We start from the raw sequence: 13,277 nt of genomic DNA on the forward strand, positions 1-13,277 counted from the left end.
CCCCAGGAATGGTTTTCCACCAATTGTGCACCCACCTTATAGTGGCTTCATCTAGGTTGTATTTCCCTAGTTAGTTTATGAGAAGGTCATGCGAGACAGTATGAAAAGCCTTACTACAGTCAAGATACAGGCAGTCCCTGACTTTACGACGTTCGACTTATGACAAACAGGACTTACGACTTTTCTGAATCGGAGTGGATTGCGGTTCTGAGTTACGACTTACAACAAAATTTTCAGGAACCAATTGTGTCCTAAGTCCGAGGACTGCCTGTATACTACATCTACCGCTTCCCCCTATCCACAAAGCTTGTTACCCTGTCAAAGAAAGCTATTAAGCCACTGCATTCATTTTTAAAAGGTGCATATCATTTGCTGCTCCAGGATAGCATGCATGACCCCAGTGGCGTTCGTATGGTCTTCATCCTCCAAAGGAAGAATGTTTCCAGGAGCTGCTTCAGGAGCAGTACAATTTCTGCTTCCGTCCCGCAAGGACGAAAAAGGCTCTGGCGGGGGGAGCTGCCAGAGCCTTTCCCCACCCCGCTGAAAGGCTCCAGCAGTAGGGAACTGTTAGAGCGTGTTCCTGCTGCCTCCCGCTGCCAGAGTGTTTCCCCGCAACTGGAGCCTCTCAGTGGGGAGGCAGCGGGACGCTACACTGCTAAAAATAGGTGTTTAGATGGGGGAGGCACGGCTTGGATGTGTAGAGAGCTGTGCAGGGAAGATACCCTAGAGTTCAGGTGTGTGGGGCACTTTACTCACCTATCCTGCACCTCACCGTCTACACTGCTATTTATACCCATGCTAGCTGGGCGTGTAGTGTCTATACTATACACACTGCCAAAAGTGCAGACCTACTCTAAGCTGGCCCTATTTTTCTGCCTTCAAGGGTGCATGGATTTCCCATTACTAGGATAAGAATTACAGGTGCACACCGACAAACTGATAAATATCCACCCCTAAACATTTTCCTCTTGCAGTTTGAGTTGCTCCTGATAATTCTGTTTTCGGTTTTCATGCTGATCTCTCTCTCAGATAGGATCATCCACTGCAGCATCCCTGTTATGTTGTGAGGGGTGACACTGCTCAGGGTTTGGTCAAGGAAAGCAGGAGAAGGACCTTTAGCCACCTGTATGGTGTGCTTTAGTGGGAAACAAAAGGGAATGACAGGAATGTCCTGCCTTATTAAGGCCCAAGCATCCATCATAAAGGCACGACAGCATTAGCCAGCTTTGAACTGGAGGGTTCAGTCAGGAATCAGTGGTCTGCACTGGGAGTGAGGTGAAGTCACATGACCCCAGGAGGACCTCGGGGGAGGAGGGGATTCTGCCTCAGGTAGGTGTGCAGAGGATACAACATATTGCCTCCCACTGTGTGCCAGTCCAGCTGTGCTGGGCAGTGTGGAGGCGGGGCACAGCCTTGGCTCCACCTGCTACTTATCCTTTTTGAGCTAATGCCTGCCCAAGGGGAGCCAGAAGGGAGCAGTTGCTGTGCTCTGCTAGGCCTGATTTTCAGAAGTGCTGAGCACCCTCAGCTCCCACTGACTTCCAGGGGAGTTATGGGGATACACTCTTTTGAAAATCAGGCTCTGAGGAGCATAGGAACTCCAGCTGCACCTGCCCACTGAGTCTGTTCCTCACCCCACCACCTTAGCTCGCAGAAGCTGCTGTCACACCCCAATGGCCCCCTCCCCTTAGGGAGTCCCCCAGGAAGGCAGATCAGCACTGTATATTGCTAGCGCTGTTGCAAGCATCGCAACGCATTTTGGGGAGGGTTAAAGGTGTGTGAGTGGAGAGTGGAAGGTTTCTTTGTAGGTCACAAGAGGCTGAAAAGCGGGGAGAAGAAAAAGAAAAGAGCAGAGAACGCGTAACTCAACGTTGCAGCTAACAAGCTCAGTTCACAGATAAGCCACTGGCTGCTGCCCAAGGACACTGCTCACAGCCGAGACTTGGCTCACAGCCGAGAAAGACGGGGCTTGAAAGTTGCCTGAGTGGCCATGAAAACAAAAATCCAACTACACAGACCTGCACCTGCAGGACAGCGACGCCAGCGAAGAAGGAAACAAAGTCCAGAGCTGCAAAGATAGCAGCGAAAACAGAGCGAATGAGGCGGCGACGGTGAAGGCCAACAGAAGGATAAATAAATTCTCCAAAGCCGGTGTGTTTTGGGCAGCCGAGAAGGCCACAGTAAGCCAATTGGGACTGGTATAAAGAGCACCAGGCACAGGGGGCCCTGGATGACAACACCCCCAAAGGAACCCAGGACTTAAAACCTTCCTGAGAGCTGGAGCAATTTGGAGATTACAGCGGATTCCCCGGACGACCTGGGCTCAGGGCAAGAACTCCCGTCCACCCCTCCACCCCTCTTCTTCTTACGTTACACCCAGGCCTGGCCAGCCGTGGGTTGGGCATGTGTGAGTATGAAAGTGGGTTAGGGCTTAGGGCTCTCTTGCTTTCTTTCTTCCCCTAAGTGACGTGGGAGCGTTCCAACCACACTCTGCTGTTATTTTATTATTTTGTCGACAAAGCTTTAAAATTCAGACACGTGGTGTGCCTCGTCATCTCCTCCTCAAAAAGATCCTGTGGTCCCAGCCTGATCAACTGACAGATTGGTAATGAAAATCTGTCACACTGCCCTCCAAGAGAAGTATGAAAAATCCTGGTTTCTTCTCTCACTCTCCCTTTCAGGAGCACTTGCAAGTCCCCCCATGCACAGTGCAAGGGTGGATGGCTGTGAGACGAAGAAGTGTGTGTTGCAGTCCATGTGGGTCGAAGCCCAGTGTTAAAATATCTGCAGGAAAAAGATGAAATTCTACCCATGACATTTGCAGGTGGAACTGGCTACAATTCTCTATTTTTACTTCACTGGAAAAGCTGTTAGTTAGTTAATCTTCAAAGTATTTTCAGCTTTGTTTTCCTATTTGAATCCCTATAAAACACTCCTTAGACTCACCCAGCCCCTTCTGATTCTCTCCTGGGTTTCTTGGCTGTTGTACCAAAGTCAGAATCCTCTCAGCTGGGGCTAAACTTTCACCTGAAACTGTAGTGGCATTCCCTAATTTTTAGATACCTGTGTGGAGGCCTAGCCACCCATTCCCTCTTGGAAGCCACTCTCTCAGGTACTTCCTGTCTCCAATCCCTTGTGTATCTTCTCCTAGAAACTTACTTCTGGGAGAATTCTGCACCAAAAGATTTAAAAATTCTGCACCCAATATTCTAAAATTCTGCAAAATTCTGAATATTTTTGTCAAAATAACACAATATAAGCATGCCTGTTTCAATTATTTTGGTAATTTATTTCAAAATACCTGTCAGAAAATAGGTCTGTAACAATACAGACAACACAAAAAGATTCAGGAAATATTTTTTGACAAATAGATGCTTTACTAGACATATTAATACAGAACTGAGAGTAGTAATTTATTTAAACTACAATACAGAAACTTATTTCCTGCACAGCTCAAAAGCAGTGCAAAGTCTTGTGGGAGTCAGGGGTAACAGAGGAGCTGAGGGAGAGGGAAGTAAATTGCTGGGAAGAAGCCTGGGAGTAAACCTAGAGGGTTGATGGGTGGGGGTGGGAGAAGTATGGAATAGGGTTTTTTTGAGGGGGAGAGCAAGATTGTTAGGGAGTTGGGGAGCCTCCCCCATGCAGACCCTGGCTGACCACTAGCCTCTCCCATTCAGTCAGGCACATCTGCCCCCATACCCATGTGTCCCTGCACTCCCCCTCCCCCATGTGTCCCTGCACCTCCGCTCAGCCATCTCCCTCCTCTGTTCCTATGTGTCCCTGAACCTCTCCCCCCATTGTCTCCATATGTCCCTGCACCCCAACTCAGCCACTCTCCTCCCTCCAATGCCATGTGGCCCTGCACCTCCACATGTCCATGCACCACCATTCCCACTCAGCCCCTGGCTCAATTCTGTCACCACACTAGCTGTTGTGCCCCTGCTCCACTCTGTCGCCCCCACTAGCCCTTCTGAACCCCAGTCTATGTGACCTCCCAGCAGCCCTGTGTGCCCCACTCTGTCTGTTTCCCCCATATCCCATGCCTCCTCACCTCACCCCATGGGCATGGTGCTGTGAGGAAAGCAGCCTCTCCTCCTCCCTCTCTGTGGCTGGCTGCTCAGGCCCTGAGCCTGCTGCCCTCTCGTCTGGCACCACATCAGCCCCTGGTGGGTGAGGTGTAATCGCTGGCAGAATCTATTTTCTGTGCGGAACAAAAAAATCTGTAGGGGGACATGAATTCTGCATGCGTGCAGTGGTGCAGAATTTTCTCCAGGAGTATAGAACTATCATTTATAACAATCATCCAGGCCTCTCTGAAGATCCTGTGCTTCTCACAGCTACTTGTATATAGGCCTTGCAGTTTTTTTTTAACCTTCCCTTGTGGTCTCATTTGTACAGGATTTTGGCTTCAAAATGGGTGATTTTGGATGCAGTCTTCATGCACTGTTAGTTCTACAATGTTTATTAATTAACCACTTCCATTACACATTTATACTATTTTCACTGTACACTATCCTTTTCTATAACCAAACACTGTACATTCGCCTTCATTTCCAAACCTGGAAATCACTGCGGACATTCCTATTAAAGGTTTACTGTCTCTTCTTTAGTCCCTTAAATTTGTGATTGATTTTAGTGCTTTCGAAGTGAGGAAACAATACCCCCTGTTTTGAACCAGATATAAGATGGAGCAGGCGTTCAAACATCCCCAATGTGCCTCAAAGTTGACTTGTTTCAACTCTGCTATGCTAGGCCTAAGTCTCTCTAGAGGAGAGATTGCTAAATTGCTCCAAACGGACTGGTAGATATGTACAAGCAGAAGGACTCTAAAGAACTGTGAAGACTAAAAAGTTAAGCATGTGTGAAGTCTGATAAGAAAAGCAAGATGGAGCACAAAAATCATTGTAGAAGAGATTATGGTAACTAAAAATGTGTCCAAGTACACAAAGAACCAGAGGTACAGTAGTGACTGAGGGAGAAAGCAAATCTTCCAAGAGATGGGAAGGTTATTTCTGACAGAAGGAAAATACATTGTTAAACAATTAAATGACTTGTTTACTTCAAGGTACACAAAGGAGGAGAAGAGACAGATGTCAGAAAGAAAAACACTTCCCAGAAGGCACACAGATCTACAGAAAGAGAGAAGAAAACAAAATATTGAAGGGAATCAAAGACATACTGGAACAGTTAATCAAAGACTTAGACTGTCTGAAGATGCAGCACTAGCCACCCCATACCCTGAATTTTAATGTAAGTGCTTAAATAGATTGGGAAACTTCTCCTGAGATATTTTGGGCTTGTTCTCTTTTAAGTGTGCATGTGTGAGTGCGCACATGAACGCGTGTGAGCTTGCACACCCAAACCTATTTAAAATGTCTTGAGAAATAACCCAACATTTTATTGTACAGCCCACTTCACGTAAGCCCCAAACAGTGTTTTTCAGTGATCAAAAGAAAATGCAGGCAATGAAAGCAAATCAAACTCATTAAAAGGTTCAAGCATATATATATATATATAGCAGATCTGTGGTTTGCTCTTAAAAACAACCAGGGATCCCACACATTTTACCCACAGGGCACTGAATTCCAGACATAGAGCATAAAACAGAAAAGCTCCAGGTAACAAAACAAGTTTGCTCGACAGAGTCAGCAACCCAGTCAAATTCAGCCACAAAGTAAGGAATCTAACCAGTCTAGCTGACTACAGTCTGTCTGTGAGGTTAACGCATACAACAATGTAATGTTTGGCAGCAGGCCAGGCAAAACCTGGCACAAATGCTAATACAACATTAAAATCAATCATCTGTCATAGCAGGAGTCAGTGAATGTCCATTGGGAATGATGTAAAATTCATAGCACAGGATGGTCTTTGCTGTGAAATTCTGCAAATACTGGAGGTGATTTAAAAATCCAGCAGAGACTGGGAAATGGTAAGGAGTTACAGTAATCTAGTCTGGAGGAATGGAGGCATTGACTGAAATCTTTAGTTTTCTCTAAGAATCTGCAGATGCTGGAAATGGTCTTCAGATACTGAAAGGATCTTTTAAAATAATGACATGATCATGTTCCTCATGTGACATCTTGAAAGTGTAGATGACAGAGGTTTTTGTTTTTTTTTAAAACTTTTGCTTCCACTGCAGGAATCGTATCTAGTCCACATAAAGGGATGGTGAAGAGGTGACAGCCTCCAAGGGACAAAATAAGCCACTTAAAAGCAATTTTCTTTGACTGGTGTTCAACTCCATTAAGTTTTTGCAGCCATCTAGTCTTGGGGCTCCATGAGGAAGAAGGTGAATCTATCACTGGAATCAGCAGGATCTCAAATAATTCAGGTGAGGGATTAACAGCTGAAATGTAGCAATAACACCTAGACCTTGAAAGGACTCCCCTGAGAGGGAGACTAGACATGTTAAAGCAAGTAGGACTACAAGGGATACCGTACATTTGCAGCAGCCATGTGCCTTCTCCGATTGACCCATGACGTCAGCCTCCACTGCCCACTTGTTCGTTTTTCAAACAAGCACCTTTGTGCTTTCTCCCATGCTGCCCCACATGTTTGCGGGGTGATCCATGAAATCACTTCATTCTCCACCTTCAAATCCCTTCTCTAAAAGCTCCTTTGCCATGATGCATACGAACATCTTGATAATGGCTAGGCTGCTGGTGTGCTGACACCACTACCTGTCACACTGACCAATGCTGTCTCGCTGTTCACTTGTACTCCCTCATCGATCTGTATCCATGTGTTCCTGCTTGTCTTAGACTGTAAGCTCTTTAGGGCAGGGACCCTCTTTTTGTTCTGTGTTTGTACAGCACCTAGCACAAAGGGGTCCTGGTCCTTGACTGGGGCTCCTAGGTGCTCCTGCAGTACAAACAATAGATAATAATGTGAAGATCAGCCCCTCAAAATAAGAAAATGGGAAGGGAATGGGCTGGAGAGACCTTGATGTAAAACCTATATACTTCAGAAGTGATCTCTGGAAATCCTAGGAACAACAAACCTCATATTTACACCTCAGAATTGCATCTCCTAAAAATCAGCTGGGTCATTGAATCAGATCGAAAAGCACCTCTTATTGAAGCCCCAATACCTTCCTACAGCACCTACATCTTCCCTAGTGCAGCAGCTCTACTGAGAAAGGTTTGGTCCCTTTCCCTTCCCCCCTGGACTGCTTGCCACCCCACCTCATTCCCTCCACTACAGATGTTCCCAGATGTGGTTAATTCTGCCTACCACCAAGAAAAGCTGTTTGAGAACTGCTGCCTTAGAGATTCCCATCCAACTGCTACCTGGACTGACTTGTAACATCTAATGGGATTACAGCACATGGAGGCAATGCCTGCAGAGAGCCATTCTGGGCACCAAGATCTCAGAGGAGATATGGTTGAGATAAATCAGTAAGGACCTAATCTTGCTTCCACTGAAATCAATGAGTATTCCCTACCTCAAAGTTTGAATTCACTGGAAGCAGGAGCAGGCCCTCTGTTCTGGCAAGAGATTGATTCTTGGGTTTGTTGTCTGATGTATCTATCACTTTGTATTAGTGGGTTTCAGATAAACAAGATTGACTTGGTATTTTACTTTTTGAAAGCTAAGACTCTGTGTTCAGGTTTCATTTTCATGTCAAATCAACAGGACTAGAGGCAATCTTGGAATGTGTGTGTGTGTGTGTGTGTGTTTCAAGGATAGTGGAACACACCTTTCTCTTAAATGCCATCGTCTCACGATGGGTTTACTCATCGGACAAAAGATCCAAGATGTACATTTAGAAGAGCCATTATTACTAGACTCTTGTCAATGGGGACATGATCACTGATAGGCAATGCTACAATTAACTTGATTTTAGATAAATTTTAAAACTGGATTTATAAAACACATTTCTTATTTAGAAGGAACAACATACTATCCCATCCCTATAATTCTGCCAAACAAAAGAAATGTATACACCTGAAGTATATGTGTAAGGGGAAGTCTTCGCATCTGAAATCTCATGGTGGGGATTCTCCCTCACATGCACCCCTGCATATGGAAGGACCTTTTGTGCCTTGATCTCCCCCTCACATATATGATGGTGGAGAAGATCAGTCACCTCTATGTCCCATTGCTCCTTCTCCTCTTCCATACTCCATGGTGGGTGTTCTGTGAGGCCAAGGTCTGTGCCAAGGAGTGGGATGGGAGAAGGAAGGCCTGGTCTGGATATGTATCATTCCCCACTTCCAGTTTCAAAGTGCCTCATCAGCCAGGGACTATATTATGTTTTCCACAGAGAATCTGCTCCCAGGGTCAGCAGCAGCCAGAAGAATTCCTAGTAGCATGGTGCTAACGCAGGGGTCGGCAACCTTTCAGAAGTGGTGCGCTGAGTCTTCATTTATTCACTCTGATTTAAGGTTTCGCGTGCCAGTAATACATTTTAACATTTTTAGAAGGTCTCTTTCTATAAGTCTATAATATATAACAAAACTATTGGTGTATGTAAAGTAAATAAGGTTTTTAAAATGTTTAAGAAGCTTCATTTAAAATTAAATTAAAATGAAGAGCCCCCCGGACTGGTGGCCAGGACCCGGGCAATGTGAGTGCCACTGAAAATCAGCTCGTGAGCTGCCTTTGGCACTCGTGCCATAGGTTGCCTATCCCTGTGCTAATGGAACCATGTAGCCGGGAGAAGGTGAGTGAAGGGAACCAGAGCCCATGAGACAGTAACTAGCATCATTGCATGCATTAGTGCACAGCTTGGAGAGGTGCTTAGCATTCTTAGCCCCCACTGAAACCCATGGGAGTGGGGAGGTGCTCAGCACCTTGCATGATTGGTCCCCGAGGTTGCAATTTTTTTCTAAAGACCACCATGCCTTTGTTTGTGCTTTGCAATGTGCTATGCACAAATTAGCATGTTACATAATTGAACAATAATGCACCCGGATTTTAAATGGGCTTAACAACTTTATGAGCCTACAGTGTGCAGAGCTGCAAATGTTAATCAAAGCTCATGCTTCTAGAGTCTATCTACTGTGTGATAGGGGCCAGCACACATATGGGCCCCTTGGGGAAATGCATCTGGTTTACTTCTGTGTAACATGAAAATCGCACGGCATCTTGTACATCAGCAAAAACAAAACAAAACAAAAACAAGAAACAAAAAAAGTAGCTCCTCCAACCTCCAAACAAAGGCAGAAAAAGTCCCAGCTAAAGAAATAAACCAAACAAAAGAAAAACCCCATGCATTCTGTTCTATTCTATTTCAGGATGTGAGATACAGAAAAGCAGAACAATTGAAAGGGCTTCTACAAGCTTGTGTGGCCTGCTTTGTGGTGAATATTGGCACTGTAATCTAATGGTTTCTCACTTTCCTCTGTCCTCATTGTTCCACTTCTAACTGGCCCTTGTACCATGTTTAAAATGCTGGGTATAAACAAGGAGTGAAACTCAGCCCAAGCTGCTGAGAGTTGGTGCTGGCCAGTTTGGTGAAGGGTGGACACCCTGCAGAGTTGGGTGTGGGTTGAGGGTTAGAGCTAACCTGTAGAAGCAGCAAAGAATCCTGTGGCACCTTATAGACTAACAGACGTTTTGCAGCATGAGCTTTCGTGGGTGAATACCCACTTCTTCGGATGCAAGCAGTGGAAATTTCCAGGGGCAGGTGTATATATAAGCAAGCAAGAAGCAAGCTAGAGATAACGAGGTTAGATCAATCAGGGAGGATGAGGCCCTGTTCCAGCAGCTGAGGTGTGAAAACCAAGGGAGGAGAAACTGGTTCTGTAATTGGCAAGCCATTCACAGTCTTTGTTTAGTCCTGAGCTGATGGTGTTAAATTTGCAGATGAACTGGAGCTCAGCAGTTTCTCTTTGAAGTCTGGTCCTAAAGTTTTTTTGCTGTAGGATGGCCATCTTAAAATCTGCTATTTTGTGGCCAGGGAGGTTGAAGTGTTCTCCTACAGGTTTTTGTATATTGCCATTCCTAATGTCTGATTTGTGTCCATTTATCCTTTTCCTTAGAGACTGTCCAGTTTGGCCGATGTACATAGCAGAGGGGCATTGCTGGCATATGATGGCATATATTACATTGGTGGACGTGCAGGTGAATGAACCGGTGATGGTGTGGCTGATCTGGTTAGGTCCTGTGATGGTGTTGCTGGTGTAGATATGTGGGCAGAGTTGGCATCGAGGTTTGTTGCATGGGTTGGTTCCTGAGCTAGAGTTACTATGGTGCGGTGTGCAGTTGCTGGTGAGAATATGCTTCAGGTTGGCAGGTTGTCTGTGGGCGAGGACTGGCCTGCCACCCAAGGCCTGTGAAAGTGTGGGATCATTGTCCAGGATGGGTTGTAGATCCCTGATGATGCGTTGGAGGGGTTTGAGCTGGGGACTGTATGTGATGGCCAGTGGAGTCCTGTTGGTTTCTTTCTTGGGTTTGTCTTGCAGTAGGAGGCTTCTGGGTACACATCTGGCTCTGTTGATCTGTTTCCTTATTTCCTCGTGTGGGTACTGTAGTCTTGAGAATGCTTGGTGGAGATTTTCTAGGTGTTGGTGTCTGTCTGCGGGGTTAGAGCAGATACGGTTGTACCTCAGTGCTTGGCTGTAGACAATGGATCTTGTGGTGTGCCCGGGATGGAAGCTGGAGGCATGAAGGTAGGCATAGCGGTCGGTAGGTTTTCGGTATAGGGTGGTGTTAATGTGACCACCACTTATTTGCACCGTGGTGTCTAGGAAGTGGACCTCCCGTGTAGATAGGTCCAGGCTGAGGTTGATGGAGGGGTGGAAGCTGTTGAAATCATGGTGGAATTTTTCCAGAGTCTCCTTCCCATGGGTCCAGATGATGAAGATGTCATCAATGTAGCGTAGGTAGAGAAGGGGCGTGAGTAGATGGGAGCTGAGGAAGCGTTGTTCCAGGTCGGCCATAAAAATATTGGCATATTGTGGGGCCATGCGGGTGCCCATAGCGGTGCCACTGATCTGGAGATATATATTGTCATTAAATTTGAAATAGTTGTGTGTGAGGAGCTAACCTGGGGGAAGATGGAAGAGATTCACCAAAAAGGCACAGGAACCTCTGCAAAGCTGGGACAAGTTTCCAGTTTTGTTAGGTCTGAAAGTCTAAAACTGTCTATTTCATTCCAGAATGGAATTTAATGGGAGTCCTTCCGCAGACATCAATGAGCACTGGTTCAGACTTATAGCACAGGAGAATTTTAAGTCTAGTGACAGGCAATAAGCTATTAACCTTTGTGACAAAGCAGACAGGTGATTTGCTGGGCTGCTCCCCACTTTCCATTAACATCTGCTCCTAACTATTAATTACTAAAGATTATTATTTTTAGCTGCAGCAGCAGTCATTACTGCAGTTCTAAATATCAAATCCCCCACTCAGTGCCGGTTGTTGTCGTTATTATTATACATCTTTCTAAGGTGCCTGCCCATGTTATAAAAGACCCCAGCAAAAGACAGATGAGACAAGATTTGCTCTGCACACAGATGGAAAAAATGTTTCACATTTAAAAGTCAAATGATAGAAAACAATCAGCCCACGGGGATGAACAGGGAATCCCCCTGAGGAGATGATGCAGTGTTGATCTGCTGAAAGGGATTTCCCTCGAACTGTGCACATCAGAGATCCAAATGGAACTGCATTTCAGATCTGAATCTCTTTTGCAGAGCAGTCACTAGACGGGGGATGTCGCCTTAAGCACGGGCTCTGTTGGATAAAATGGCTGGCGCTTTCTTACTAAAGGAAACAAAACGGGCTTTAAAAACAAACAAATGCCCTTGTATTAACTTAGCCAGTGTGCAACGGCCTGTAGAGTTTGAGGTTCAGATCAATTTAAAACAGCAACAAGTTCATTGGCCCAACATCATCTCCATCAGGGCCTGGTCCAAAGGCCACTGAAATGAACGGAAAGATTCACACTGACTTCTCAGACCCTTATCACACTGTGTTTACCCTCTGAAGGGGTGAGATTACTGCTAATTCTTCTGTTCTCAAGAATAAAATAAAAAATAAGCCTGTTGCAACTTGAGGATATTATTATTTATGGAGACACAGGCGTGCATGGAACTTTGCAGGCAAAGGTCCCTGAGCTCACAGCGTACGTTAGATTGAATAGACAACAAAAATGATCTTTTATTTGACCAACTTCTGTTGGTGACAGAGAGAAGCTTTCAAGCTTACCCAGATCTCTCTTCTTCAGGGCAGGCTACAACAACAATACATACAACGAAAATGATGGCAGCAATACTTAGGCAAGTGGAGGAAGAAAAGAAAGTAGCAGCGAAAGGAGAACACAGATTTTTCTAAGTGAATGAGAGGTATTTGGTTCCATGTTTGTTTAACATACTTCACGTTGCTAAATTTTTACATATAGTCGTATGAGGAGCTATATAGCTTCAATGAATAGGTAAGTGAGAGAGAGAAAAATCACTCGTTTCCGCTAGTTAAAATCTGATTAGCTGAAAATAGATATAATAATAGTACTTTGCACTTCTGTAGCATTTGCCATCCAAGTATCTCAAAGCACTTTATCAACATTACCAAATAAAATCTCACAACACCTCTGCATGGTAGATAAACCGCATTATCATCCCTGTTTTAAGAGTTGGGGAAACCGAGGCACAGTGAAGTTACTTCACTTGCCACGGTGTTCAAATATCACAGTGATGGGCCATTGTGTAGCCATCAGAAAGGAAGAAGTGAAATCAAAAGAAGTCTGTGGCAGAGCCAGGAATTGAACCCAATTCTCTTTACTCTCAGCACTTTTATTTCTTTTAGCCATGAGACTAAATATTAAATAATTTCTTCCTCCTGTCACAGACACAAAGTGTTATGATAAAATCTTGCTGTCCTTCAGCTGGAAAGATTTTAGCCTCTACTGCTTTGCAGTGAGATTCTTGTGTGTTTGTGACAACCTTCTTCCTATATACAAAGTCTGATCTGGCTTCTGATCTGGCTTTCTTTATTTTATTCTATCCCGTTTACTATCAATAGCTGGTGTAAGAGACACAGGGTGAATCTGAACATTAGTGGGAGTTGTACAGTGAAATCTACACACACTGCTTTGAAAATGTATCCCTGAAGCTCAAAGAGCAAAATTCTCCTATTTCTTATCCATTGTGGGGATCTCTACTGCAGATTTGGCACTTAGTCCACACACAGAACTTCTCTTGATGCTAATCAGAGTTCTGCATGGGGGATGAGTGTGGAACATTGAATAGAGTTCTACAGTGTGGATATGAAAAGTATAACTGCTCTAAGATTGCTCCTTGGATATGTCTGCCAGCTGCCTCTTGTTACACAGT

At 45.0% G+C, this 13,277-nt stretch overlaps 1 protein-coding gene and 1 long non-coding RNA gene across 9 annotated transcripts in view; one reads left to right on the forward strand and one right to left on the reverse strand.

Annotated features, from left to right (window-relative positions):
* The window catches only part of DPP6 (dipeptidyl peptidase like 6), an 828,258-nt gene that overhangs the window by 178,326 nt on the left and 636,655 nt on the right, over positions 1–13,277 (reverse strand). The window lies entirely within an intron of this gene.
* On the forward strand, positions 2,144–7,720 carry LOC123363105. The gene is made up of 3 exons (XR_006576708.1): positions 2,144–2,407; positions 5,066–5,250; positions 6,140–7,720. It is a non-coding gene; the product is annotated as an uncharacterized LOC123363105 (long non-coding RNA).

The sequence above is a fragment of the Mauremys mutica genome, chromosome 2, assembly GCF_020497125.1.
Source record: "Mauremys mutica isolate MM-2020 ecotype Southern chromosome 2, ASM2049712v1, whole genome shotgun sequence".
Lineage (NCBI taxonomy): Eukaryota > Metazoa > Chordata > Testudines > Geoemydidae > Mauremys > Mauremys mutica.